This window comes from Rutidosis leptorrhynchoides, chromosome 2 (genome assembly GCF_046630445.1).
Source record: "Rutidosis leptorrhynchoides isolate AG116_Rl617_1_P2 chromosome 2, CSIRO_AGI_Rlap_v1, whole genome shotgun sequence".
In the NCBI taxonomy this organism is placed as follows: Eukaryota; Viridiplantae; Streptophyta; class Magnoliopsida; order Asterales; family Asteraceae; genus Rutidosis; species Rutidosis leptorrhynchoides.
This window is the reverse complement of record NC_092334.1, coordinates 638,294,773-638,318,484: the sequence shown is the minus strand read 5'-3', so window position 1 is coordinate 638,318,484 and position 23,712 is coordinate 638,294,773. Positions and strand designations below refer to the sequence as shown.

Here is a 23,712-nt window from a genome sequence, read left to right as displayed (position 1 = left end):
CAATGAAGATGGTGTCATCCGCATATTGCAAATGCGAGATTAAAACTCTATCCGACCCAATCTCCACCCTTTTAAATAAACCACTAGATAATGCTTGTTTAGTTAGATAATTCAAACATTCCGCCGCGATAATGAATAAGAAAGGAGACAAGGGATCCCCTGCCTAACACCTCGTTCGATACCAAACTCATCGTTTGGCGACCCGTTGACGAGAATAGAGATAGATGCCGATTTGAGACAAGCAAGCATCCATTTTCTCCACCGATGCCCAAATCCCATTCTCTTCATCATTTCGAGGAGGAAATCTCAACTCAAGCTATCAAAGAATTTCTCAAAATCCACCTTGAAAATAAGGCTCTTCTTTCTATGTTTGCTAAGGTACTCGATGGCTTCATTCGCGATTAGTGACCCGTCAAGGATGAATCTTCTTTTTAAGAACGCGCTTTGCTCTTCTCCTATAAGATTGGGAATGACCTTTCGGATACGAATTGAAAGGACTTTTGCGAGGATTTTGTAGTAGCTTCCAATTAAACTTATAGGGCGAAAGTCATTAAGGCCCAGCGGGTATATTTTATAGGGAAATTGTTCAAAATACACTTTTTTTAAGGCTTCAACCAAAATACACTTTTTTAAAAAAAAATTGTCTTTTTACACCATTCGGTAGACGGGATTTCCGTCTACCACCTTTATCTGTCATCTACTACCATTTTTACAAAGTAGTCGACGGTGAGATAAAGGTGGTAGACAGAACTTTTCGTAATATACTGCTACCATCTTGAGGTGTTCACATTTAATGTTATAAAATAGGGAAATTGTTCAAAATACACTTTTTTTAAGGCTTCAAACAAAATATCTTTTTACACCATTCGGTAGACGGGATTTCCGTCTACCACCTTTATCTGTCGTCTACTACCATTTTTACAAAGTAGTCGACGGTGAGATAAAGGTGGTAGACGAATTCCCGTCTACTGGCAGAGTTATTAGACAGCGAGAACAAAGCAGTAGACAGACATTTATAAAGTAGTCGACTGTCTGCTGCCTTGTTGCTGCTGTCTACTGTCTTGTTGTTGCTGTCTACTGCCTTGTAGACACTAACAAGGCAGTAGACAGCAACAAGGCAGTAGACAGTAACAACAAGGCAGTAGACAGTCGACTACTTTATAAATGTCTGTCTACTGCTTTTTTCTCGCTGTCTAATAACTCTGCCAGTAGACGGGAATTCGTCTACCACCTTTATCTCACCGTCGACTACTTTGTAAAAATGGTAGTAGACGACAGATAAAGGTGGTAGACGGAAATCCCGTCTACCGAATGGTGTAAAAAGATATTTTGTTTGAAGCCTTAAAAAAAGTGTATTTTGAACAATTTCCCTATTTTATAACATTAAATGTGAACACCTCAAGATGGTAGCAGTATATTACGAAAAGTTGATGGAATATGATCGTAAGGGGAAAAAAACACAAGATTCATATATGTTGTTTTTTAATTTTATAATATTTCCTCTTAGACCTGTGGAATAATTAACTTGAGAAGTGTCCGTACATTATTGATTAGATAACCAAGTATATACAATATAACACACCATTATAAATATTATACCTATATCTAAAAGGTAAAGTACCAATAAATAGTACTATTCATTTTTTCACTTTACGCAAACTTAACCCCTTAACTTTCATTAAAATACCTATATCTAAATGGTAAATTGCCAATAAATAGTACTATTCATTTTTTCACTTTACGCAAACTTAACCCCTTAACTTTCATTAAAATGCAAATCGAAACCTCCACTTTACACGTATATTTTATCCCAACTTTTACAAGCTTAACCCCCTAACTTTTATTAAAATACAAATCGAACCCCCACTTTACTAACTTTTTTTCCTTTTACTAATATTCAATTTTCACAAACTTAACCCCCTAACTTTTATTAAAATAGAAATCGAACCCCCACTTTATACGTAAAGTTTTTTCAAATTTCACAAACTTAACCCACTAACTTTTATTAAAATACAAATCGAACCCCCACTTTACTAACTTTTTTTTAAAAATAAAACCCGAACGCTAAAAGAAGCAACTTTCACAAAAGGAACAACCCTTCAATGTTATGTCGAAAAAAATTCTTTTTTACAAAATAGATCAAGACTTTTTTTTTAACTCGCATTCAAAACGGAGCTCCCGGCACGAAGCGAGAGCTCCACAACTAGTTTCAACTACTGCCATAGTCATAAAGTAATAGTTCCGTTTTAACTTTTCAAATTCTTTACATCTTAACTTTGAATTTAAATAATTTTTTTTGTATTATATAATATTTGATAAAAATTATATAAATAAATTAAGCTTTATACATATTTTAATTGGGGAATGATCCTCACACGCCCTTTTTTGATCCATCTAAACTCTTTGTTTAAATACTAGATTTGTAGTCCGCACGCTGCTGCGGATTTTGTAAACATTTTGTTAGATGAAAGTATGAAACTGTAGTATACACTTGCGTAGTTCAAAATGTTGCAGACTCAATACATAGATGTTCAAAAGGCTGCATAATGCAGTGTACACTTGTGTAACATCGGTGTTGTATCCAAAATCAAGATCCGGTAAGTAGTATAGTTGGTTATTAAATGTTGTCTTCTAATTGGCAGAGGTAACATAATGTTGGTGTTACTACTTTGGCAGAGGCAGAGGAACGGAAGGTAGGTACAATCCCCATTACAAATTGTTTTGTTAAGGACCTGCAGGAAAAATAGTGAAAAGAAATTTTTGCACATGATTATTGAACAATAAATGTACAATCTAAGGCAGAGGGAATGATAGGTTATGTTTCTTACAAATATATGTTAGAAATTCCATTTGTTCCAATACAATTTGGGTCACCCATTTTGCTAATGTGTCTGTATCATAAAAATCTGTCAAAATTTTTGCTCAATAAATAGTCAAAAGTAAATTTTAAATATGCTGGCAGATCTTATTCGCGTAATAGTAGTATGGAAATAAGAATGTATGTTGATGTTGTAAAAAACTATGTAATCTATGTATGTATAATATGATGCTTTGATGGAATCATACCGATAATGACAGAACTTTGTTCATCTGCCGGTGGTACACAAATAGTTCCAGCGACATTATCCATGTATTTTGTGTATTAATTGGTAGTAGTTGTTAGACGTAACAACTATATTGAATTTAGTATACCTCTGTATGAAAATAACTTACTTTTTGTTGTCTCATCATTCATCACACATTGATCACCAAATCTGCTATACCAACTTTGTTTCTTATAACTCACGTCTGCCATTCCAAAAGCCTGTATGATCCTGGCAGACAATTTGGAACAAATATGAGTGGTAAATATATTCAAATGTTATAAACTATATAAGGTAAGTAAATATATATAAAAAATATGTTTATATGAGAAATGAAGTTGCATTCAAACCTGGAACTCTTTGATTTTTTTAGAAAATCTTTGTAAACAATATATTTGGTACAAATCTGCTCCTGGTCCTCTCAACTGTGCACAAAACCCTCTCGCCTCTCGTCAAGACACTGACAATCACATACCACAATGAGCAACCATTATAAGAAACTAAAAAAAACACAATATCAATGTCCAAAATTTATACAAAATACATCATATGTTATATATATTGAAGATCTGTAGTAGCAATAAACACTAAAAATGAAGATTTGTAGCATGTATGAGACTAAATCAAATAATCAACAACTAAACAACCAACATGAATTGAAGGAAGCAGACACCTGATTTTTACTTAAAACAACATTTGTAGCATGCATAACACTTAATTATAAGTGTGCAAGGTGAATACAAATACATGTAAATAAACACATGAAAACCATAGAATATGAAAAAGATCAAAGGTAACTCAAACAACCAAATAGCTACATAAAATCCTGTAAACCCACATCTAGTTACACATAAAATCGAAACACGTAACAACTATAAACGTAAATTACCTTAAAAATATGACGTATTTCTAGATAAACGGTGGGTTTATTTCCTTATTTCGGTACACCGCCTATGATCATATAGTACACATTACATATCTATTATTGTTTAATAGAAATTCGATACAGCTGATAAGTTATAAGTTATAACCCCATTAGTTTTTCCATTCTTCTTAGATCAATATTTTTCCTTACAAAAAATGAAGTACAACAATAAGTCCCATTTTCCAGAAAAATTTGGTTGCAGGCGCCGAGTCTCGTTTAAGATATTCTGTGGTCCGATCTGGTTTGGTAAGTGGTTCTTTTGTTGTTTTTTGTTTGCTCTCTATTGCTTTTCCGATATGTGGGTGTTGTTAGGTGTTTTTTCCGATTAACCGGAATTTTTGACTCTTTTTATCTTTCTCGAAGATAGCGGCTTTTTCTTCATCGTTTCCTCACCATCTAGAGTTGTTGTACTTGAGTGGACTCGCCGGAGCTCCGACAGCTTGGTCGGTTTTTGGCCAGTGGATCGAGATGGGCTTTTAGTTTGGACTGTTGGTTTAGACTAGGGATGGCAATAATCACCCGATCCGATGGATATCCATCCGATCCACCCGTTTCATGATGGATATGGATGAACCTAAATGAATATGGATACGGATATGGATGAACCTAAATGGATATGGATATGAACATGGATGAAAAGTTTCATCCATGGATATATCCATTAAAACCCGAAATATATATACAAATACAAAAATATAGATATATGTATACATATTTACTATTAAAATGCATTTACCGTTAAGTTTACATTTTGGTTTCAACTTTAAAACGAAACAACTATGATATATCACAATAAAACATGTATATCTAACAAAATAAGCATAAAAATTACATATTTACTTTTTTATAATCTGCGTTTAATAGTAAGTTCCACAAATTGTGTTCTATCTTCGACAAATATTACACGTTTTTGTGGATAAATTTTAATTATGCCACGTTATATTTATTTTTACTAAATTACGTTGTTGTTCTAATCACATATTGGGAAATATTGTAAAAAAAAATTAACATCCATTGGATATCCATTAACCCGCTTAATCCAGTGGATATGGATATAGATGGATGAACAAAAATTAAATGGATATAGATATGGATATGGATGAACAAAAACTAAATGGATATGGATATGGATACGGTATCACCCGATCCATATCCGATCCATTGCCATCCCTAGTTTAGACTGCTTGTTTTGGTTCTAGATGAGCTGTTAGATTGGTCTGTTTAACCTAGGATTTACTTTTGGAAAAATTATCTTTATATTTATGGTTTTTTTCTATAGTTACAAATATAATTTCTAAAGTTTAATTTTTAAATGTATACAGTACAATCCGATTAATCCCCGAATTATCGATTAATCCCCGAATTATCGATTAATCCTTTCAAAGTCTCGACCAATTAATCCCCGAATAGCGAATTTTGCAACCTTGCCTATAACAGTATTACCCCTAGGGAAAAAAAATAATCCAAAAATGCCATAAATCATCAAAATCATATGTTTGAACAGAAAAAAATCAAACAGTCATACCTTTTAGAAGAATTGTCCATTAGACTTGGGGTCCTTATTGTTTCCATCCCCTTCTTGAATCGAAACATTCGCATCTTGATTCCCTTCCTTCATATCCTCAACATCACCAGGTGTTGGGCTGAACAGACCTCTTGCAATCCATTTGCAATAAGCGTGTACCTCCATTGTCTTATATTTGTTATTCGATCGTCGAAGGTAACTGTTTGTGCTATCCTACAAAAAGTGAGTGACAATAAGATAGAGATATTAGTTACGTTCGCCGAATGTAATGTGCAATACAAATGATCATCAACGGTAAATAACAAACTAAATGAAAACACCAAAATCATTATCAAAAAATCAAAAATATGAAGTTATCGATTTGAAAAATATAGTAACGTACCAACCAATTCGAACACGCCACAAAAACGCTACACAATAATACACTTTAGCCACCGCTAGTTGAAGAAGACACATACCCACTAAAAGAGACATCACCAATAAAGAAACCGAGATTCCACACAAATCAATATCATCACCAAATGAATCTTAGAAGAACTACACTCATTAGAAACATAATTCCTCTGTGTCTTCTTACTTGACAGCATTCAATTGTAAAATAATTCACTTAATAAGGCTGTTACCAATTAGCAAGGTGAAATAAATTAAAATACAAAACCAACTGCATTGGTAAACTTTTAATCAACTAAGATTCATACATAAATCAAATAGGGCACAAAAAAGAAAAGAAATAAAAAATGAAAAGAAGAACACAATAATCATCGAATAGAAGAAATCTGACCCAAAAAAATAAGTGATTAACCTTTATATGCAGAATCGTTGATACTTACCATAAAATATGGGCAAAAACAACTACCCAGCAACAACAACAACCAATATATGAAGTTGAACCTGAAATTTATTAACAACATACAACAGTTCTCAAGATGATTATAGAACCACTAAAAAAGAAAAAAATATATATAAATAAATGTACTTTGAAATTACATAAACGAAGATATGAAGTGGATAATTTTAACAAATTAACACAGACTGAAAGAGAGTCGAGAGAGATGAGGATGAAATTTAAAAAAAAAAAAAAAAAAAAAAAACACTCAGTAACCAGACTATTACGGAATACAAAATAATTAGACTAAAAAAGGTGTGTGTATATATATATATATATATATATATATATATATATATATATATATATATGGGTAGGATCAATAGGGAAGTAACCAATCGGGGGGAAGCGGGGGGAAGCAAATTTTTTTTTTTTCGTTTTTTGAAAAAACTTTGTTCATGAACATTATAGATGAGATGAAAATATGAACATTTAGTAGAGACACTTTGTGATAAATGTTTTTATTTTGGCGGGAAAACGCTCGAAGAAGTAATATATAACAATTATCGTGTTTTTCGAGCGTATTTTGAGGTTTTAGCTATTGGGGTTTAGATATTAGGGTTTAGATATTAGGGTTTAGATATTAGGGTTTATAGGGTTTAGATATTAGGGTTTAGAAATTTAGGGTTTAGGGTTTAGATTTAGGGTTTAGATTTAGGATTTAGATTGAGTTTTTAACACGAATGTTTTAGAGTTTAGGGTTTGGGGTTTGGTGTTTTGGGTTTATGGAATAAACCCAAAACACCAAACCCCAAACCCTAAATCGGGCTAAATTTTACTTCACAAAACATGGAAAAAAAAACGTTCATATTCTTCACGAACAATATTATCTTGAATGTTATTCTTGTCGATCGTTTTCCCGCCTAAATAATAACATTCATCACGAAGTGTCTCTTCTAAATGTTCATATTTTCGTTTGATCTTGATGCCGGAAAAAAAAAACGAAAAAAAAAAAAAATTTTGCTTCCCTCGATTGGTTACTTCCCCATTGATCCTGCCCCTATATATATATATATATATATATATATATATATATATATATATATATATATATTGCAATTGAAAAAAAAAACCCCTTTTATTGCAATCAATTCATCTTCCAATATCCTACATCAACCTCAAGCAATTGGAGCGGTTTGTACATCAATTGAAACCAACGAAGCCAACAACATCATTATTTAAGTAAAAAATAGTAAATATACCTACTGATGCTTGGAAGACAGAAGTATACCCGATTTCGGCAATGGCAGTTACAGCGGTGGTTACAATGGTAGTGGCTATGGCGGAAATCCAATGGATTGTAAAAAATCAGAGGGAAATCGTAGAGGACGTGAGCACCTTTAGATGATTCCAATTAATTAGTGAGTAGAAATCGGAGAGAATGGGGAATCGCCCCAATCGTAGATGAAGCAGGATGTGGAAACCCTAATTTTTTTTATTTATTTATTTTTATTTTTTTTGTTTTGTTTTTAGCCTGCGAGGAGAAGGTTTTAAGGGAAGGAGAAAGAGTGGCGTTTATGATGGAAGAAGCCAACGGTTTCATGCCAGAGATGGTGGGTGATGTAGGCGATGGCGATGGATACGATGGTGATGGTGATGGTGATGGTGATGGTGATGATGATGGTCGATGGCGATGGAGACTCTGCAGTCTCATTTCAGTTGAGGGTTTGAAGGTGAGGTGAGGAAAGTAGAAGCTTCAGGAAGGAAAAAAAAAAAAAAAACCCATGGCTAAAGTATAACAGTGGAAGTAAAGGCTTTTAGGCAATAGAATTATGATGGAAGAAGCCAACGGTTTCATGCCAGAGATGGTGGGTGATGTAGGCGATGGCGATGGATACAATGGTGATGGTGATGGTGATGGTGATGGTGATGGTCGATGGCGATGGAGACTCTGCAGTCTCATTTCAGTTGAGGGCTTGAAGGTGAGGTGAGGAAAGTAGAAGCTTCAGGAAGGGAAAAAAAAAAAAAAAACCCATGGCTAAAGTATATAACAGTGGAAGTAAAGGCTTTTAGGCAATAGAATTGTATTTTTTTACGGTAATTAGTATATATATATAAATATAAATATAAATATAAATGACTATAATACCCTTTAGTAGGAAGAGTTAGAGGGTGGATGGTGTAAATTATTGTGAGGGTTAGTCACATTCAAATCAAAAGTGTGAATGGATCAAAAAAGAGTGTGTAAGGATCACTTCCCATTTTAATTGGGTATTTTTTTTTATTAAATATTACTCCCTCTGTCTCACAATAACTGTCCACATTTCTATTTCGAGATGTCCCATTTCAAGTGTCAACTTTGTATTTTAACCAATGAAAAGAGATTATTATGGAGAGAGAAGATTTCTGATTAGTTGAGAATGAAGTTAGTGAAATTTTCTTAAACTGTGTGCAAAAAGTAAGTGGACACTTGTAATGGGACGGAGGAAGTATATATAACACAAAAAAAAAAAATCAAATAAAATTTTAAAAAATCAAAACATGAGTATTAAATTAGGAGGGAGAGAGTAACATTTATCCAACATTTTAGTCTAAGATTAAACTATTAAATCAAAACATGAGTACCTGGAAATTATTAAATCAATTACTTTTTGGTAAATCTTAATTTTTATTCATTTAACAAGCATCTTATCCGAACAGTATCTAATTACTTCTTGATAAATATCCTCACGTTAACAAGTTTTTCTCGGGATATGTTAATTTTTTGGGCTCCGTAGGAGAATCAAAATTAAAATTTACGTTATTGGTGTGCTGCTTTTGACATTTAAAAGTTGACTGTCTATATTTCTATTTCTATGCACACGACACACCTAATGCCCAAAGAATTGTTGTTACATAATTTACATTCACAGCTTATTATTATTTTTATTATTATTATTAGTATATTACTCTTTCCGTCCCAAAATAATTAAGATATTTAAAGTCAAACTTGAAGAAAAAAGACTCAAAAAGTCAAAACATGACATTTATTTTCGGACGGATGAAGAGTATATACGTGAGAGGTGTCTTTGAATATGGGCAAATGGGCAACCGCTCACGGCCCGAAAAATTTGAAGAGTCCAAAATATAAAACAATTGTCTAATAGTTAAGTAAATTAAATAAAAAAATTTAAATAAATGTTTGATAATAAAACAATTTGATACGGCTGTCTTGGAATCTTCTTTCGTATTTATAATTTTTCATTGTAACAAAAAATTTAACGTGTATAAGAATCTATTTTTATCTTTGCTTAGGGTCTTTCTAAATTGCTGAGCTGAACATGCTTATTAGTATTATTTTCTACTACTAATCCTCGCTTGAAAATATAATATTATCCTTTCTATCAATTGGAAAAAATGGATGAACAATAGAACGGGCAAAAGTAAACGCGTATTACATTTGTTATATACCGTTTGTTCAAAAATGTTACAAAAATCTAATCCTTGCTAGGTGATTTGTGGCTCGCTTCGTCATCAGGTAAAACGTGGGTTCGATTCTTGAAGATTGTTATTTTCTTTTTTCTTTTAATAAATATTTGAGTAAATATATGCCATTATCTCTAACTATATATCAGTAGCACATGGATGATCGGTTGGCTTGGCGCTCTGCATTACAATAAGGTGGGGGTTTGATTCTCGGGTCTTCTTTTAAATATTTAAAAAAAAAAAAACGCAGTCACAACGCGCGCCAAACCGAAAACTTGTTCATTATCATATATAGTAGTAACATTTAAGGAAAATCACAAGTTACTGTTCAGTTAATAACAATACATTGATCACAAGGAGCCGGACATTCAAAAAGTGAAGTTGACGACAGAAATAGAACCTTAAAACAAATTCTCTACTGAACCATTCAGAATTCAGTACGTTTATTTATGACCTCTATATGACATATGGTGTTGAATAGTTCAGGTATTCAGTGTTGAACCATTCAGAGCTGAAATTCTCGTTTAACAATTAAGCACCTAAATTTTCTGTAATACTCTATTTTGTTATAAAATATCTAGATTGGATGTTAATTTTATTATTATTATATTTTTTGCATAGTAATATTTTATGCTATAAATAGACATGTATGGTAGCCATTTAAGGTGTACCATTTCTCTTGAAATATCAATATCAATATTTCTTCTCTCCTTCTTCTCTCTTTTTCTCTCTTTGTTCTTATAACCATTAAAGGTAGTTATAAGCCTACTGAATTATAACACGTTATCAGCACGAAGAGCTTAGTGTAATCAAAGGATATCTCAAACGATCACAAGTCAGTGATCAAGGTATGAAATTATTAATAATTTTCAGACTCGAATATATCAAACTTCTACTAACATTTTGAACTACTAATTTTTATTAAGTTCTTAGTGCATTTGTATTGTTCTTATTATATGGTTGGCTCTGCCACCTAAATTATATATGGTCGACACTGTCGCCTAACTATCATTTATGTTTACTAACTTTTATTAACTTCACTAACATTTATATTTATGTTATTTAAGTTATATATGGCCGGTTATACCGCCTGAATTATATTTTATGTAATCTAACTCTTATTAACTTCACTAACATTTATATTTATGTTAATAAGACCTCATGATTGTACGCAACACGTCATTTGACAACACGGTACTTTATGTACGCAACACGTCATTTGACAACACGGTACCATGGGTCGAGATTAATTCCGATCAATACGAATACAATGGGATCTTTATATGTTATCTAACATTTATGATTACTTATGCAATTAATCATTATTTATTTCATGCATACTAATGTTTATTCTTAAAATTTATTATTAATGTATAATTTCTTATTTTGGTTGATCGTTTATGGTGTCTGCTCCAGAAAGTAAGCTTCAAAGATGAATGGTAGGTAAGGGTTTGTTTGTTTTATGGATCCTGATTATTTTACTCCATATAATTTTTTTTTACCAGTTAAAAAAATGGGGAAAGCAACACGTAGGCTACTAACCCAACTACCCACTTTCAGTGAAGGAACATGTGGTCTAGTAACTTTAAATATCCACTTTCAAAACGACTAAAATAAGGTGTTTCCATAAAAAAAAAGAATTCGTGATTTTGATTTTAGATACCAAGTACATGAAGAAATATTGGTATGTAAGGAAGTGGGTGATTTTAGATACAGAGAATGAACCAATGAAAAAGATAAAGAGTAAACATACAGGTGGGTGTTATGTAAATACGTGTCTCACCAATAACCTCTCACTAATAATCTTGTCAACCTAACACTAAGAAAGTAGTTGAATCTCAAAAGAAAGTTACGAGTTCAGAAAGACAAAAGTACTGTTCACCGAGTCAACAAAAATTAAAAAGGGTAATATAGAAGTAATAGTAGAAAAAGATAATCGAAACATTAGTTACTCCGTAATTTCTATTTTAACATGTATAATTTATTAGTATTATTAAATTATGTGATAATTAAATCTAACTTTGGAACCAAGATAGATGTTTAGTTATATGCGAAAGTGTAGGATATGTTACCTAGCTCTATTCGTGACAACAAAATAATTACTCGTATATTTTGAGACATGCATGAGTAAATCAAGGATTTCGATATGTGCAAAATACTAAATTACTAACATGATGCATTTAACTCAGTAGAAAGTTCTTTTTAAACAAAAAGTTTTTTTTTATAATTTACAGGTAACGTAAAAAAAAAGTTTTTTTTATGGAACAACAGTCGTTAATTATTACTCGGTTACTTCTCAAATTAAAGTACGGAGTACATTTGTTTATGTTAAAAAAAAAAAAAAAAAAAAAATTTTCAAACTTGTCAAATGTTTCGTTAAAAACGTGACCGTTGAAAAAAAAAGGAGGTTGAATAATAAAACTTAAAAAAAAAAACAAATTATTTTTTTAAGAGTGTGCATCAAAATGGCCCGTTTAATAATGGGGAGTTAAAAAGATAGTCAAATTGTTTCAACGAACAAGGGTTCAATTGGATGTTTCTTAAAAAAAAAATCCAAATTTTCAGTTATTTGATTTAAAAAAAAATCCGCGGGTACGGGTGATGGATCCAATGGATCCGCATCCACGACCCGCGGGTGCCATCCCTAATTGTGACGAGTACAAATCAACTAAAAGTCTAAAAGATAAATGCTCTTATAGGGACCAAATGTTCACAATAATTGCCTAAGCTAGATATGAAACAAATAGTTCATCAAAAAAAAAAAAAAAAAAAGGTCGTCGTGCGTTTTCTGGATGATAGCCGAAATACACTTACAAAAGTAGGTCAGCCGTCAATTCTTTATGGCCATATCAACGTAGATCAACAAAATCATTTATGGTTTTGATAAAAGATTAATTGAAAATTAATTGTTTTTTTTTGTCTTGGATTCTCGGTAACAAAAGCAAAGGTTGTTTTTGGTTGCCACAACAAACAAGACAGAGGTTGTTGACCTTTGTTGTTAAACATGGCACAAGTGAACAATAACAATAGATTATTGTTTTTTTTTTTAAAGAATAATGATGCGTTAATTTAATTGTATAAAATAAAATTAAAGAAAATGGTTTTCATTGATGACTATGAACAAACGCAAACAAAGTGTTTGTGGTATTTGGTGATTAAAAAAAAAAAGTGCATCTAAAGCTTCTACTGAAAATAATATGCATCTAAAGCTTCTACTGAAAATTAATGTGCAAGGTACAACATATAACTATATGGTCAAATTCATTTGAACCTTCGGAGTCACAAGTATATGATGTATATATATTACTCAATTAACAAAATAGTAAATCGAAATTAATTCATATGAATAGTAAAACGAAATTAATTAATTTACTATTCACATAAAAAGCGCATATGATGAAAAGAGCATCGCATATGATAAGCGCATATGATAAAAAGCGAATATGACGAAAAGCACAGCGCATATGATGAAAAGCGCATATGATTAAAAGCGCATATGGTGAAAAACACAGCGCATATGATTAAAGGCGTATATGGTGAAAAGGATATATGATAAAAAAGGCACATATGGTGATTAATGAAAAGTATATTGTGAAAAAGAATCACAAATGTTTCTTGAAAGAATTCAAGGTAAGATATATGAACCAATTCATCCATCATGTGAACCATTTTGATATTTCATGGTTCTAATAGACGCATCTAGCGGATGGTCTCATATTTGTATGTTATCGAGCCGTAATATGGCATTTGCAAAGTTTCTTGCACAAATTATTAAATTGAGAACACATTATTCTGATTACACCATTAAAAGGATGAGACTTGATAATGCTGGTGAGTTAACATCTCAAGCATTTAATGATCATTATATATCTACAGGGATTGTTGTTGAACATCCAGTTGCTCATGTGCATACACAAAATTGGTTTAGCTGAATCAATAGATAAACGCTTGCAGCTAATAACTAGACAATTGATAATGAGTACAAATCTCTCAATATTTATATGTGGACATGTAAATTTACATGCTGCGACATTAATTCGCATTATACCATGTGGAAGTCATAAATATTTTCACTTAATACTTGATTTTGGCCAAGAGCCAAATATTTTCCACCTTAGAACATTGGTTGTGCAGTGTATGTTCCAATTGTATCACCACAATACAATAAAATGGTTCTTCAAAGAAAGATGGTAATATATTTTGGATATAAAACATCTTCAATCATAAGATATATTGAACCCATGATGGGTGATGTTTTTACAGCACGTTTTGCTGATTGTCATTTTAATAAAACATTGTTCCCTAGATTAGGGGGAGAAAAAAAATAAAAAAAAAATAAAATGATGCTTCATGATGTGAACATCAATTAAGGTATATTGAACTCGCACAAAAGAATGTGAAACGAAAGTTCAAAAATAATGCATATGCAAAAACTTGCAAATTAATTACTTTATGCATTTACAGATATAAAAAAAGTGACTAAATCATATATACCAGCGATAAATGCTCCAGCTCGAACTGAAATTCCAAAAGCTGGCAATAATGTCACTGTTGAGTCTTTGCCACGCATCAAACGTGGAAGATCAATTGGTTCCGAAGATAAAAATCCTCGAAAAAGAAAATCAGCTGATAATGAGGTAAAAGAAAGTGTTCAAGAAGAACCACAAATCAATATTCCTTCTGCAGAGGATATTGATAAATGTAAATACTAAAATTGCGATAAATTATGCAATATTATGGAACTGAAATGAAATTAAAATCTCTATGAGATATTTTCATATAATGTTACAATGACATCATGAATAAAGATGATGATCTGGAACTAAAATCTGTCATTGAATATACAAAATGGACATGATTGAGCTCAATGGAAAGGAGCAATACGAGCTGAATTAGAATCGCTCGATAAAAGAAAAGTTTTCGGATCAATCGTTATCACTTTTAAAGATGTGAAACGTATGGGATACAAATGAATTTTTATCCAAAAAGAAATGTGCAAATGAAGTTACAAGGCAAAACTAGACTTGTAACTCAATATTTCCCACAAAGACCAGAAATGAATTAGGAGGAAAACTTATCCTCCTGTAATGGATACAATTACTTATTAGATACTTAATCAACCTGGTAGTTATTTAAATGCATCTCATGAATGTTGTTACTACTTATCTGTATGGATCACTTAATAGTGATATATATGAATATACCTAAAGGGTTAAGGTATCATAAGCATCTAATGTAAAACCCAAGGGAATATATTCCATTAAATCACAAAGATTTCTAAATGGGTTTATACAAATGGGACGTATGTGGTATAACCGATTAAATGACTACTTGATAAAAAAAAGGGTATACATATAAACTTATTTTGCACGTATGTTTTATAAAAACAATGTTCGGATATGTGATCGTAGTTGTTTATGTCAATGTTCTTAACATCATATGAACAAATAAAGAAATCTATGAAATCATTCAACTTCTAAAGAATTATTTTGAAATGAAAGATCTTAAAAAAAAACCAAGTATTACCTTGGATTGCAAATTCAGCATATGCCTAATGGTTTACTTGTACATCAAACAACTTATACCGAAAAGATTTTAAAACATTTTATTTTAAAGACAAACTCATTGTTGTTAGATCACTCAATATTGACACTGATCTATTCCATCCCTGCGAAGATCATGAAAATCTTAACAGATCGGAAGTTCCATTTTTTTAGTGCAATTGAGGTTCTTATGTATCTTATAGATTGTACAAGACCTGACATTTCTCTTGCAGTTAATTTGTTGGCAAGATTCAGCTCAAATGACAATGGAGCGGGATCAAACACATATTTTGATACCCTTGAGGAACTGCTTATTTAAAATTATTTTATTCTAACGCTTCAAAACAAGATTTGGTTGATTATGTATATGCAGGTCATTCATCAAATCCTCATAAAGATAAATCTCAAACTCGATATGTATTCCTAAATGGAGGTACCACAAAATCATGGCGTTCTTAAAATAAACACTTGTTGCAACATCATCAAATCATGACGAAGTGATTGTATTATATGAAACTACTCGAAAATGTGTTTGGTTGAGATCAATGACACAAATCATTAATGATTCTTGTGGACTAGAACGCTATAAAAGACCAACAACTATCTTCACCAATAACTATATATGAAGATAATGCAGCTTGCATAATACAAATGAAAGAAGAGTATCAAAAGTGACAGAACAAAATATAAATGTTGATGAGGCACCAAAACCATAGACGATCTTAACGGTCATAAGTTTGATGGAAAAGAATGGTATGTTGGTAAGGCTCAGAAAAGACTACAAGAGAATAGGAATTGAAACAAGGGTTTGAGCAAACCATGAAGGAGACTGTAGACAAATCACAGGGGCTAAACTTGTACATAAAAGATTTAGATGATACAGTTTCAGATGAAAACCTCAGATTCTTCTCATATACTCAAGATCTCGTAAAAGACAACCAGATTAAAATGAGATACGTCCAATCAACAACTCTGCCGATCTTTATACCAAAGCACTGCCAACTGCTATTTTCAGAACACACGTTCATAATATTGACATGAGGCATGTTCAGAAGATGTAACAACTCAGACGTTGCCTACTTGAGGGGGAGTCAACTCTATGCTGCACTCTTTTTCCCTTAGCTAAAGTTTTATCCCAATGGGTTTTCTTTAGCAAGGTTTTTAACGAGGCAGTACTAGTTATTCTCTAATAAAATTGTCATCCAAGGGGGAGTGTTATAAAATATCTAGATTGGATGTTAATTTTATTATTATTATATTTCTTGCATAGTAATATTTTATGCTATAAATAGACATGTATGGTAGCCATTTAAGGTGTACCATTTCTCTTGAAATATCAATATCAATATTTCTTCTCTCCTTCTTCTCTCTTTTTCTCTCTTTGTTCTTATAACCATTAAAGGTAGTTATAAGCCTACTGAATTATAACATATTTAAATTATACCAAAAACACCAATTAAACAACTATAGTGTAGTTTTAACTTTTTATTAATGCCAATGGTTAATAAAATAATTTTACATCATTCACATTATCTTTTCAAAATGATTATCAACATGTTCAATTCATAAGAAATATCTCTATCCATATAACATTGAGAGGGAGGACTTTGTCTACTCTTGGGTGTTTCACTACAGGTGGTAAAATGACTTATCTTTATTATAGGATAGGGAATGATCGTCTACATCTTACCTCCCACATACCCCACTTTTGTAGGATTAAGTTTTGATGTTGTTGTTGTTGTATCAACGTTTTATTGTTAATCAGAAGCAACTTCATTCCGAACCTCTAAATTATTCAGATTTTGAATCATTCACCGCCTAATCATTCAGTTTTATTAAATGCACCCTTAGTGTGTGAGTTGTTCAGTGTCTTTTGTTAAAGTTTCGAAGAATGAAATATAATTATAATTCATTTTAATTTAATTAGATGAATAAAATACTAATTCAATTTTAATAAACTATTTACACAAAATATAAACACACTAAAATCAAAACTAAGTTTATACCAAATACAAGAGTGTATTAAAGTATTTTATGGCCATATAATTCAAGGCCAACCAAATTATATTACATATAAATCTTTTTTTACAACCTATATCTCTTTCACATCTTTCATATCCTACTTTTTTATTAAATAAACATGAGAAAGGAACAAATGAAAAGAAAAACACACAAAAAGAAAATCGTTGAAAAATCGATGTCGTTAGAGTGTCGTCAATTGCGAACCGGTGACAGCGGGGCGGAGTGGAGGAACCATTCGTTCCCAACATCCCTTGTGAGCGACGCTGAAAAAGGTAACACTCTCAATGCTCTTAATATCGTATCTACTATTATAAGAAAGTAAGGCGTATACCGTAAATAAGAGGCTGGTACTTTTATTTTTAGACAAATAAGGTCATCTACAAACCATAAAGTAAAGAGACTTAGATTACTTTCGAGAGAATGTGTGATGACCCGAAAAATTTCGACTTATTTTGAACCAAATTCTCGATATGATTTAATGTTTTCGACAATATAAGCAAAGTCTGTAAAACTGAATCTCAAAATTTTTGAATTATTCAATTACCCATCGACTGTTCTCGACGAGTCGCGAACAATTATATGTAAAAAGATACATATATACACTATAACTTGAAAGCGTAACAAAGTATTAATTGTATGATACTGTGCATAAAACTTATTGGTTTAAATATCTATTTGAATATATATGATAAGTTGGAATTGTAATTGTATGAATAACTTGCGATGTGTATTTAAAACGTGTTTATGAATATTAACTTGGTTATTAAACGTTTTGATTTAAAACAATATTATTAAATATACTTTGATAGATAACGAGATGATGATTTATAGAAGTAAATGACCAAAACACTCGAATGTATAAGTTATATTTCGAGTGATATAGTTTATGGATAGTTAAGTCTATATTTTGACAAAGGTACGAGTCACGAAAGGTAAAGTGCCAGTTTTCTCAGTGTACGAAAGGACGTTCGAAAAACCGGAACCGGGACATAAGTCGAGTGACTACGTACGACTTATCGGAACAAAAATTACAAGTCAACTAGACATGAGAATATAATATATTATATAATTAATTAATTTAAATTATATATATTATATATATTATATTTAATTATGTCGACAAGCAAAACAACAAAAAAATTGTGAGCTGGATTTTGGGGCCATGCGATCGCATGGGAAATAGGCATAAAACCCATGCGATCGCATGGGGTCAGATTTCAAGAAAGGTCTATAAATTGAATTCGTTTTTACTCGATTACACACATCCCTCTGCTCTCTTTATATTATTATTATTATTATTATTATTATTATTATTATTATTATTATTATTATTATTATTATTATTATTATTATTATTATTATTATTATTATTTATTAATATTATAATTAATCTTAATACTATTAGTAGTATTATTTTTAATTAATATTATACATAAAATGTTACGACGAGGTCATGAGCGTGTCACTTCAAAACAAGCTTTTCGAACGGGATAGAGCTAAGGAAATTATGGGTTATAGTTATGGAGGTTATGGGTAATATTCGTGGGTATTGTTCGCAAGTCAAACCTAGTGTTTATCATCTCTGTTGCATCTATGTACTTTCCTGCAATATTGAATCACAATATTGATAGGTGAGCATTCATATCTTATCTTTTATATATTAATAGTGTATCCATGTCTAGTGCTCGAACATATATGTTTATGCATGCTTGTATGCTAAATTTTGTCGTTAAACAGTTTATGATGAATCACGAATTAAATACATATAATACTGATAAAAGGTATATGATATGCATGTTTTTGGAAAGCTGACGAAAAATCAATAACTTTTCATTTAGAAATCGCGTAATTTCAATGAACGAATTTAAAGATATGGTCAACTGAACTATAATTAACATTAATTGAAATTACTTTTGAATCTGCAATTGATATTTAAACAACTTGTTTATAAGATTGATAAATTGGATTTTCAAATATTACTAATCTAGTAAATGAATTTCTATATAAGGCACGTCTCGTTTTGTTGAACAATTGTCAAAATTGATTACAACAACAACAACAACAACACACCCAATCCCATTTTGTGGGGTATGGGGGAGGTGGAACGTAGACAATCCTTCCTCTACCCTAGAATAAAGAGAAGTCATTTCTCCACCCCTAGTGAAACACTCCAAGAGTAGAGAAAGTCATCCCTCTCAATGTCCGACGAACAGAGAGATTACTTTGAAGAGGACCTCCGGCCAATAGATTAAAAAAAAAAAGACGCCATGAAAATGGTAGGATCAAATTTTCATGGGTTTTAAATAATGTCTGGTATTCAATCTAGGCTCTAGAGAGAAGTCAAGTCGCCAATATATTGGCGCTTGCTGATAACTCACTTAATAGAGCCGGATGCATAAAAAAATGATAAAAATAATAAATAAAAAGATAAATAAAATGGAAATAAAAACGTACCTTAGAGTGTAGTGCGGAGCGCAAGGCAAAGGATAGCTAAAAAGTCAAAGAACATGAAAAACCCACAAACAAACAAGCAACCAAACAAACATGATATATAAACATGCTATACATACATGACATACATACATGACATACATACAAAAAGCATACATACATAAAAACAAACCAACCAGGGACATACCTATGAATAAACATACATACAAAAATACATACATAAAATTGTACCTAAACATACAAAACAAACCAACAAGGGACATACCTACGAACATACATACATACAAACCAACACACACATACATACATAAAAACAAAACATACCTAAACAAACATGCATACATACAAACAAAACACGGATACCTAAATCCAAAACAAACAAACCAACGGAACAAAGCAAGTCATAGAAAGAACAAACAACATACACATACAACATTTAAAAAAAAAAAAAGGAAAAAAAACTCATTGACAAACCAACGAAAAACAACTCAAGTCAAACACAAACCTAAAAACCTACACAAACTTACCAAAAAAAAAAATAAGAAAAAAAAAACACCCATGCCAACAGCCGAACCAACGCAAGCAAACAAAAAAAACAAACATAACAAAAAACAAACACAAACACCAAAAACCTACTCGTCTATTCTAATTGTCAAAATTGATTATTTATCATATTTTAAAGCATTATAAAAACTATAGTTTAATTTTACAAAAATTAGGAAACTATGTGAAATGTTAAAATGTTTCGATTGCCATGATCATTCAACTATTGTATTGAGTCAGATTGACTTTTTGAAATGACTTTTGATAACTTTTGTATGTCGATCTCGAGCATTAGGATTGTGATACACTATGACCTGACCTAGCTTGATAGACAATTATTGACCAACATATGTTCTCTAGGTTGAGATCTACAGTTATTTGGTATTCCAAGTTTCGGTCACATTTTGGTGAACGACTTTATGTGCTGCTAAGGTGAGTTTATAGATCCCTTTTTAAATGCTTTAAATATTTTTGGGCTGAGAATACATGCAATTTATTTTAAACGCAATGGATACAAGTACATACTTAATTCTACACTGAGTTTGAACCGAAAATCCCTTAGCTTTGGTAACTAGTAACTGCCAGTTATAAGAACTGGTGGGCGCGAGTAGTAGTATATGGATCCATAGGGCTTGATATCCCCGTCCGAGCTAGAGCACTAGCCTTTTAACAGACGTATGCTATTTGAGAAGCGTACACGTTGGTTTGCGTGTATTATTAAGATGATTATACAAAGGGTATAAATTATATATACGTTAAGTTTAGTTACCAGGGTGCTCAATTTCGTAGAATATTTTAATAAACGTTTCTGTATGAAACAACTGAAATCTTGTGATCCACCTTTATGTACAGATTATGCGCAACATTAAAACTATGAACTCACCAACCTTTGTGTTGACACTTGTTAGCATGTTTATTCTCAGGTTCCCTAGAAGTCTTCCGCTGTTTGCTTATATGTTAGACAAGCTATGTGCATGGAGTCTTACATGGCATATTTTTCAAGGAAACGTTGCATTCATCAAATCATTATCATGTATCTTATTTTGACTGCATTGTCAACAGATGTACTATTGTAAACTATTATTTACGGTGATTGTCTATATGTAGAAATCATCAGATATCGAAAACCTTTGATTTAAATATTCATTTATGGTGAGCCTTTTCAAAATAATGCAATGTTTACAAAACGTATCATATAGAGGTCAAATACCTCGCAATGAAATCGATGAATGACGTGTTCGTCCATATGGATTTGGAGCGATCGTCACAGTTGGTATCAGAGCGTTGGTCCTAGCGAACCAGGTCTTGCATGAGTGTGTCTAACTGATAGTTGTTAAGATGCATTAGTAAGTCTGGACTTCGACCGTGTCTGCATGTTAAAAGTTTTGCTTATCATTTCTTGTCGGAAATTACATGCTTATCATTCTTAAATCTAGACACGTTTTCCTGCATTTATTGCATAAATAGTGTATAGACAAAAATTCATATCTTAGCGTATCTGTTACTGTAAACTTTTCCTGACATCTTTCGAAAATTTCTCCGTGATTTATGGAATTTGGTATTATATATACATATGTAAATTATGTATTGAAGAATACCAAACTAAATTCTATAATCTAATTCATATCCAAAATCATCTCCCTAATTATACAAGATGGATCCCGTATCTAGTTCAAATTCTTTAAACTCTGACAGCTATTCCGATATGGATATTCACCTAAATTCCGAAGATAGTGTAACCGGATTGTATCAACCAATCAGCCATCACCTATTCTGGATGAATTGGGGATGGGTTCGTAGCCTACTTAATCATTGGAGACAAGAAGAAGGTGATCCCTTCCATCCACCACATTTCCCTCTTGGCGAAGAACCTGAAGCACTTACCGGCGAACCTGTTCGAGACACCATTTTCTCTCTCATTTCCAGAGTATCTCGTCACGATAATATACTATCTCAAATTCTGAATCTTATTCATCCGCTCATCCGAACCAACAATCATCCCGTTTTAATATAAGAAGTCAACGAGCTTCGCGCTCGGGTAGTGGCTTTGGAGAATATGGTGCAAAGGTTACAAGCACCAGCAGCATCACCGGCATCAACAGTACCACCGACAACAACACCAACAGTACCATTACCACCACCAACAATAACATCCCCATCACATGCCTCAACATCACAATCTATACCTCGGATATCAACATCATACGCACCATAGATACCAAGGAGTACCAACAGCAACAAACGATGAAGTATGGATTCATAACTTCATCGGAAAAACATTCTACGGCGATTATGTAATTTATAAAGTTTAGAGATTATCTACTCTAGCCTTAACCATAAATCAGATAGAGTAGAAACCCTGATCGGAATGGTGTATGATTTACAAGCTAGACTTGTTATATCACAACATCAACAACACCGTCAATATCGTCAGCATCGTCAGCACCAGCAGCATCTAGTACATCATAAGCTCCGTCAGTTCAAGAATCACCGTGGACATCATTACGAATCAACAACGATTATATTGTATTAACGAATTATGAATCATTAACTCAATTCCTCTAAAGAATTTATATGTATATCTTATATATATAAATTTTAAAACCATCATAAATCTTTTCGTACTAAGCTATTAAGTATGAATTGAAAAAGGGTAAATATTACTCGGTTAAATTCATATTACTAATATGCTATGATGTACATCCTTCGTTAACAACTTAACCTTCGTTAACTACAATCTCTGTTTCAACTCACTGAATTCCATTTCATAATAAACCAAGTGTATTATTCAATTACATAATTGATTTTACATTTTCATTTTCGATGTACTCGAAACTTTCTAGAAAACATCATCTGTGCCTTGTAAGGTTCACAAAAATTCCCAAGCATCAACATCCTTCACCAAGGAATAAGAATAAATAATGAAGTATCGATTTCATTAGCGAAATACTCCGCAAAGATTATGTAATCTTTAATATTTTAAAGATTAATCATTTTTAAGTCAAATCGAAAATCAAATGAGCTTAATATGATATTAACTCATTAAATCTGTATTACATCTGAAGAAAATATACATACATATATTTTCATAAAGACGGTAATAAAAATTCTTTTGTACAAAATATTAATTGTGAAATCTTTAACGGGTAGGTAATACCCAGGAAATATTTAAGTTCGCAATTAATATGTTATACTGTACATTCTTCAACTTTGATTAAAAAATTATTAACAATGCTCACAACGATATACAATAGTTTTCATACAAATTCAATTACATATTCTGATATTGACGGATCAGAATCCAAGTCATAACTCTGAAACGGTGACAT

At 31.8% G+C, this 23,712-nt stretch overlaps 2 long non-coding RNA genes across 2 annotated transcripts; both read right to left on the bottom strand.

The window, feature by feature from the left end:
• Nucleotides 1-2,364: 2,364 nt before the first annotated feature.
• Nucleotides 2,365-3,318, bottom strand: LOC139893689 (uncharacterized). Its single transcript, XR_011774668.1, has 3 exons — nucleotides 3,214-3,318; nucleotides 2,829-2,891; nucleotides 2,365-2,732 (listed from the first exon to the last, which is right to left on the bottom strand). It is a non-coding gene; the product is annotated as an uncharacterized lncRNA (long non-coding RNA).
• A 114-nt stretch (nucleotides 3,319-3,432) lies between these two features.
• Nucleotides 3,433-8,373, bottom strand: LOC139893688 (uncharacterized). Its single transcript, XR_011774667.1, has 5 exons — nucleotides 7,651-8,373; nucleotides 6,364-6,424; nucleotides 5,916-6,149; nucleotides 5,534-5,746; nucleotides 3,433-3,543 (listed from the first exon to the last, which is right to left on the bottom strand). It is a non-coding gene; the product is annotated as an uncharacterized lncRNA (long non-coding RNA).
• Nucleotides 8,374-23,712: the final 15,339 nt, after the last annotated feature.